Source organism: Eschscholzia californica, unplaced genomic scaffold (assembly GCF_041429995.1).
Source record: "Eschscholzia californica isolate CP2 unplaced genomic scaffold, dmEscCali1.0.p SCAF_3, whole genome shotgun sequence".
Classification (NCBI taxonomy): domain Eukaryota; kingdom Viridiplantae; phylum Streptophyta; class Magnoliopsida; order Ranunculales; family Papaveraceae; genus Eschscholzia; species Eschscholzia californica.
The window spans coordinates 2,892,351-2,899,643 of NW_028238420.1; the positions used below are offsets into that span (position 1 = coordinate 2,892,351).

Genomic DNA, 7,293 nt, shown 5'->3' on the forward strand with positions numbered 1-7,293 from the left:
GACAACTATAGATTTCTACAGAGATGGTAAGAGAGAGAGATCTCTCGGTTTTTGGGAAGTTCTTCTCATCTTTTTACTAAGATATTCAAAGAGAGTTTTTGGGGGTAAAAGAAGGAAACAGAGAGGGAAGGATATTCTTCTCGGGTATAAACAGGAGAGATAGGGCATCATCAATTTTCATCTCGGGTTGGGGGTCAAAGAGGACGATCTCTAAGCTCAACCAAATAGAAAGATTAGAGAGAGAGAGAGAGAAACACCATTATCTTCATCTACTTTTTTTCTTCTTCTTCTTTTCTGTAATTCTTTTAGTGAGAGAAAGAAATTATAAATTGAGAAAGAGTGATTTGTAGAGTGAGAAAGAGAGAAGAATTGGAAAACAATAGACATTTGATTTTCGGTTTTATTTATCTATCTTATTTTCTTCCTCTTCTTCTTGTTGTTATGGTTCTTGTTGAGAAAGAGAGAGATTGAAAAGGAAAAGAAAGAAGAAGTGAGAAAACAGTAAGAGAGAGAAAAAGAGAAAACAGTAAAGGAAGAGAAAAACCAGAGAAGGAAAATTATTTTCTCACCAGGAAATCGTTTCCGGGAAGACGAGAAAATAATTTTCCCTAAGGGTCTGTTTGGCGGAATTTTGGGAAAAACAGAAGGAAATCATTTCCCTAAGGCCCTGTTTGGTTTGGAAATAGCGAAAAAGTTAAGTTTTCTTCCATTCTCTTTTACTATTCATATTTATTTAAATCTCGATCATGATTAGCTAAGACTCTCCATCTAGGGCTTTACGATGAAACCCATTTTTGATCTTTTAGAGATATAATTTTTATTGATTAACTCTTGATTAATGCTTCATAGTTTAATTCGTTTTAGTTTGATAAATAGATTTTCTTTTCACTATTTATACTTTTCGATTTGATGCATCGTGCTTATGTTAAATCATTTGACGGTTCATACTTATTAATTGATAAATAGTAGTTTAGAGATTTATTTATTTAAAATAAAATGATTACATTGTTATGTTTTATTCGGTTTTAACGAAAACATCTCCCGGAATTAGGATAGTTCATTATCCGAAATTCTGAGTTATAAAAAAGAGAATTAACCATTTTAAGTATTTGTTTCTAAAAGTGATTTTATGTGGTGGAATCCTAAACTCTAGACTCCTCTCCCCATTTGAGTTCATTTTCATTCCCGTAATTTTATTTTAATATTTTATTTATTTTATTTTAAAAACCAAAACCAAATCATTTTACAATCTTATTACTTCCAAGTCTTAGAATAGGTTTCACTTAGTCTCTGAGGAACGAACCGGTCTTACCGGAATTTATTACAACTTGACACCCGTGCACTTGCGGGTGTAGACCTATTTAGGGTAACCTTTCTAGGCCCATCAGTGGTGGGGGAGGTGCAATGCTTGTTGTGGTGGTGGGGAGGGTAAAATGGTATGGTAGAAGTTCAGCTGTGGTAGTGGAGTGGAGATAGACAAAAAAAAATTCGTCAAGTAAAATTCATGCATGTCTCGAAAAAAAGTTACTTTACTTTGAAGTCAAAAGCTAAAAAATTTAACTTAAAAAAAAAAAGTCAAATTTTAACTTAAATGAAGTCGATAATTTTACGTACCAAACTAACTTTTTGACTTTTCTACTTAAATAAGTAAAAAAAGTAACTTATTTTAGTGTTTCCAAACGACATCTTAGAGTCACCTAGTTTTTCTTGTTCCCTAACATGTTTCTGTTTTCTACACCCTTAGATATTTTGTTGAAATTTGCATTTAAAAATTTTCAAAATGATATTTGATTCATTTGTTAACTGAAAAATTTATAAATATCTGAAACAATAGCCTCCAAATTTCGATCCTGTAACCTCACAAATTTTGGAACCAATCTTAACTTTTTTTTTTCTTCATTTTAATCATAAGAAATCAAATGTATATACAGGACACTATTTTTGTGATTAAAAAAGACTTACTAATCAACTTTTATCTACACCGTTCGATCTTAAAATCTAGAGTTCCATCATCTGAGGTTGCAATGGCGTTCGATTATTACACGTACGATTACGAGTTTGGCGAACCACCTAGAGTAACAAGTTTACAAAACATAGAGCCATTGCCAACATTTACAAACTTTGGGGAAAATTTATATTTTGTAGCATCCAAGAGTATATGAAAGTGTTGTTCATTATGTGGCTAAGCAATTTTTTACCACTGATAAAAATGGAAGTATCACTGGTCACATACTTATGTTCAAAAAGGTGATTTTCTTTAGTTCATAATCTATTTCCCATTTATACTTCAGTAAATGTTAAGAAGAGGTAAATGTTAGAAAATTAAATCTAAATATGCGGAAGCTACATACCTTCAGCCGTTGTTGATTAAGTAAAAATTGGATCTGTAAGATATTGAAATCTGAAAGTCTTCCAACCCGAATCCTCTCCGTAAGTTGTTGTGTTATTGATGGAGAGACACAAGCAGTAAAATAGGAGGGGTTAGGGACCTTTAGTTATTGTAACTACTCCCACTTCTTTTCCATCAAAGAAGGGGATAGTGAGTTGGTTATTGTAACCAACTTTATCTCCCAAATAAACTTCCAATACACATGTACGCATTTACTGAATTCAAATCAGTAAATGGTAAAAACCAAGTCAGAGGGAAATTAGGAACGTGGGTTACCCTTAGTCTCCAAAACAGACGTGTCCAACATTCTTCCACTTGACCCACATGATATATTTCATAAGTACATGGGTGATGGACCGTATGGACATACAAACAGTTGGGAGACCACTCATTCTAAATTAAAGAACATATCACATGAATCATAGAGGTCACATTCTGATAACTAAGCACTTGATTAGCATAACTTCTAAATGAGTAATTTTTGATAAAATTACTCAGGTCCTCCTTTAATATCACACTGGATATAAGATGGTTATTCTTTATGTGCACAAATATGGTGATTTGTCCATAAAAACCAAACATCTCAAATTGTCAAGGAAAGTACATAGTCAAGCATTACATAAGTTAAGATCCTTCTGCACCACATGATTTAAGAAAAATTGTGCCGGCAATGTCTTAGTTATAGGAATACAATATCATTAACTTATTACTTATATGCTTAGTGGTCACTTTATGTTCTTTAACTTTCTTCTGACAAGAGATACTTTATGTCGATATATTTATTTCTGCTCCCACTCTTATTACCTTATGAGAGAACAACCATTGCAGAATTATCACAAAGGGTCTATAAATGTCTCTTTGTAGTATCGACGATTTTGAGACGAAAAACGAGGTTTCTCAACTGTATTACTTGTGTCATTGTTTCATAGCGTATGAGGTAGCAAACTCAAATCACTATTTGCAAGTATATATTATCTAAATATAAGACTAAACATGTACACTTGCTCCCACTAACCTCAAGGTATGTAAACTTTGATACCATTAGTCAGATGCAAGTTTTAGTTTACACATAGACTTCTTGAGCTTGCGAACTAAATAGTGTTAGAATCAATCTTTCTTTTGATGTTCAACCCTTTTGGAGAAGAAACATTCCTGAATGCCATGATACTTTATTGACTTAGTTGTTTCCTTCTTCACAGTTGACATGGTTGTGTTTCCTGGTACTTCCATTTGTATGAGAAACAAAGTGGGCACTTTCAAGTTTCTCACGTTTTATTCTCTCTTCGTTTTGAACACACATGGTCAGAAGCTCATAGATTGACCAATTTTCCTTATGTGTGGGAGATTTTGAAAAAACCCATATTCCTTTGGAAGAGGATTAAGTACCAAATAAACCAACAATGATTCCATAATCTCGACAAATGTTGAACAAAAGTTCTTTGATTTCCATAATGTGCTTACGCACGCCTTAGTATGGTAAAAATTCATCCGGAGAAACTCTTCATTACGGTGTTGGATTGTGTTTTATTTGAGCGAACAAATTGTTCCTCAACTACTTAAGAAAGACTTTTACATGAGGATAATCAGGGAACTCCGAATACTCTTGTTCACGCGGGACTTAATGACCATCAAACTTAGGCGATTAGATCGCTAACACCGCTTATAGTCTAACCTTTCCTGAGGCGTACTTTATTTCTTGGGGATATGTGGTATATCCGCATGAAACGCCAAGTTCAAATCCATACACCTTGATGTAAAGAGTAATTTTATTTTAATCAGAGAAATCACGAACGGACTCAAAGCTATGAAACATATACCTTTATTCTAAATTAACCAAGGTCAATTTAATAGTAAATTCTTGCCTTCCTGTGGGTAGAGGCTACAAGCGCATAAAAATTTACTTTACTGTATTAATAAGACTAGCACAAATAAAATATCAAACCCGTAAACTTTTCATACCTGTGGGCATAAAAAATTCACATTTAATACTTTATTTTACTATCTTATTCCAAAATAATTTTACAAAATAATTACCTCCCTGTGGGACAAAGTAATTATTTATAAAAATCACATCGCAATTGGAAGTGTCATTTTTACTTGATGCGGTAAACCAATACAATTTATTATCGCACATCTACATGTTTTAAGATGCTATGGCTACTCTAAGAAACATGTAATGTTCAAAATAAATGACAATGTTTCCTTATTCATGAACGATTCCTCATACCAAATGTTAGAAAATTAAATCTAAATATGCGGAAGCTACATACCTTCAGCCATTGTTGATTAAGTAAAAATTGGATCTGCAAGATACTGAAATCTGGAAGTCTTCCAACCCCAATCCTCTCCGTACGTTGTTGTGTTATTGATAGAGAGACACAAGCAGTATAATAGGAGGGGTTAGGGACCTTCAGTTATTGTAACTACTCCCACTTCTTTTCCATCGAAGAAGGGAGTAGTGAGTTGGTTATTGTAACCAACTTTATCACCCAAATAAAATTCCAATACACATGTACGCATTTACTAAATTCAAATCAGTAAATTGTCAAAACCAAGTAAGAGAGAAATTAGGAATGTGGGCCACCCTTAGTCTCCAAAAGAGATGTGTCCAACAGTAAAAGCATATAGACTTACGGTCGTTTTCATTATGACGTATAAAACACCACAAAATTTTTTTATAGGTATATACAATTATACGTACAATAATTTTGTACATTCAATCTTCTCATAAGACTGGGTGGTTGGCGTGTTGGGAGATTATAGCCAATTGTACTTATGGCTAGCTCTCTCTCAGACATGTCTGCAGATATAGTCCTCTCACATGAAAGAATTAACTATAGATAGTGGCATGTTTAACATGTGGCTAACACTCTTATGCAGTAAGGTTGTATGTGTAAACAGTAGTTTCGAGAAAATTAAAACTGATGAATTATCTATCTTATTTGAAAAAAACAGGTAGTAAGGGAGATTCGCTACTCACAAAGCGGAGTTATCGTTAAAACCGAAGACGGTTCCGTATATAGAGCTGGATATGTCATGGTCTCCACTAGCATTGGTGTCCTACAAACTAGTCTCATCAACTTTGAGCCTGATCTACCTGTAAGTACTTCTATCAAATTCACCGTCATTGAAGAAACCTACTTTAGTTGGGTCGTAACATGTGTTTCTCTCTACTACGAATATCACATCGAATTCAAGTCTTGCTTAAAAGAAAACATCGTTGGGGATAAATCTGCGTCGAAAGCTGTAGACACTGACACATGTTATTACCGAACCAAAGGGGGTTTCACGTCACGTCTCTCTATACAGATAGATATAGATGTTGTAAATTCATATCACCAAATTGTAGCTTATGAATTGGTTTATGTTGTGTGACTTGCAGTCATGGAAGCTACTATCCATAATATCAATTTGACATGTCTGTCTACACCAAGATTTTCTTCAAATTGCCTAGCAAATTTGGGCCAACCGGTAACGGAACAGAATTCTTCCTTCACGTTCACGAGAATCGTGGTTATTACACAATTTGGCAGGTAAAAATATTCAATAGAACTAACAAATCTAATGAGTATTGAAAAAAATTAGTGACCATATTTTTATGGTGGTTTACAGCAATTGGAGAATGAGTACCCAGGAGCAAACTGTCTAATGGTAACAGTAACAGATGATGAATCAAGAAGGATAGAGCAACAACTTGATTCAGATATTAAAGAAGAAATCATGGAAGTCTTGAGATCTATGTTTGGGAAGAATATCCCGGATGCCACTGACATATTGGTTCCTAGATGGTGGTCCAATAGGTTTTACAAAGGCTCATTCTCTAACTGGCCGATTGGTGTTACTCCATACGAATACAATCAAATAAGAGTAAGTTTCTCATCGTTGTCACCAATATTTTATCTATTATGCATCACAACTAGCTAGTGTTTCACAATGTGTCATGACGTAGAGACGGGAACAGACTTAGAGACGGGAACAGACTTAGAGACGGGAACAGACATAGACGACCTCAAATGGTCCATGGCCTGCATAAACCACCAGGCCATGAACTCATGATCATGCCAGGCATGTGTCAATTCACAAACAATGGTCCGTCATGGCCCGTGGCCAAACAGACCGTGTCTAAGGAAATGGAGGTGCCACCCCTTCCCTTAGACTTGGTCGTGTTGTTGCCTGTGGCAGGCCGTTTTTTAGTCAACACGACCTATTGTGAACCACTTATCAGAATGTACTTCTCCTTATTTTCTTTAAGATTACTGTACTGATACCTTATTTTCATATTTAGGCTCCTGTCGGAAGAGTATATTTCACCGGGGAGCACACAAGCGAGCATTATAATGGTTATGTTCACGGTGCATACCTCGCAGGTTTACCTTCTCACTTTTGCTATCTGTCCATGTTATCGTACTTTTTTCGAAAAAAAAAAGTATGAAATTATCTAATCAATTTTTCTTTTCATGGAATTTTAGGTATTGATTCTACAAAGATTTTGATCAAATGTGTGAAACATAAAAAGTGCAATTACAATGGTGAAGCCTAAAGGGACATAAATTTGAATTTTAAGGGCTAATGGAGAAGTCTGTATTTGATGTTCTAGTTTGCTTAAAAAATAGGAATTTAAGTCTTTAATTTGTTGAATGAAAGAGGTGATAAATTTGTGTTATTTTACGTGAATAAAAAAGGCTTCTCCATTTGAGTGTAAACTTTTAGAATTTTTGTTACACTTTCGACCCGATTGAGATTAAGAAGGAAAGGGATTAAGATAAGATGACAAATTAATGGTTGAGAATCACAATTATGAGGTGAGTGACCCTTAAAATAATCGATCGAAAACTAGCCCATGGGCACCGACATCCAACTTAGGTCTGGATAGACAAACCCGACCCATCACTAAACTGAGCTGG

At 34.6% G+C, this 7,293-nt stretch overlaps 1 pseudogene; it reads left to right on the forward strand.

Moving 5' to 3' along the window:
- Positions 1-1,919: 1,919 nt before the first annotated feature.
- Positions 1,920-6,929, forward strand: LOC147547686 (polyamine oxidase 6-like; annotated as a pseudogene).
- The last annotated feature ends 364 nt before the right edge of the window (positions 6,930-7,293 follow it).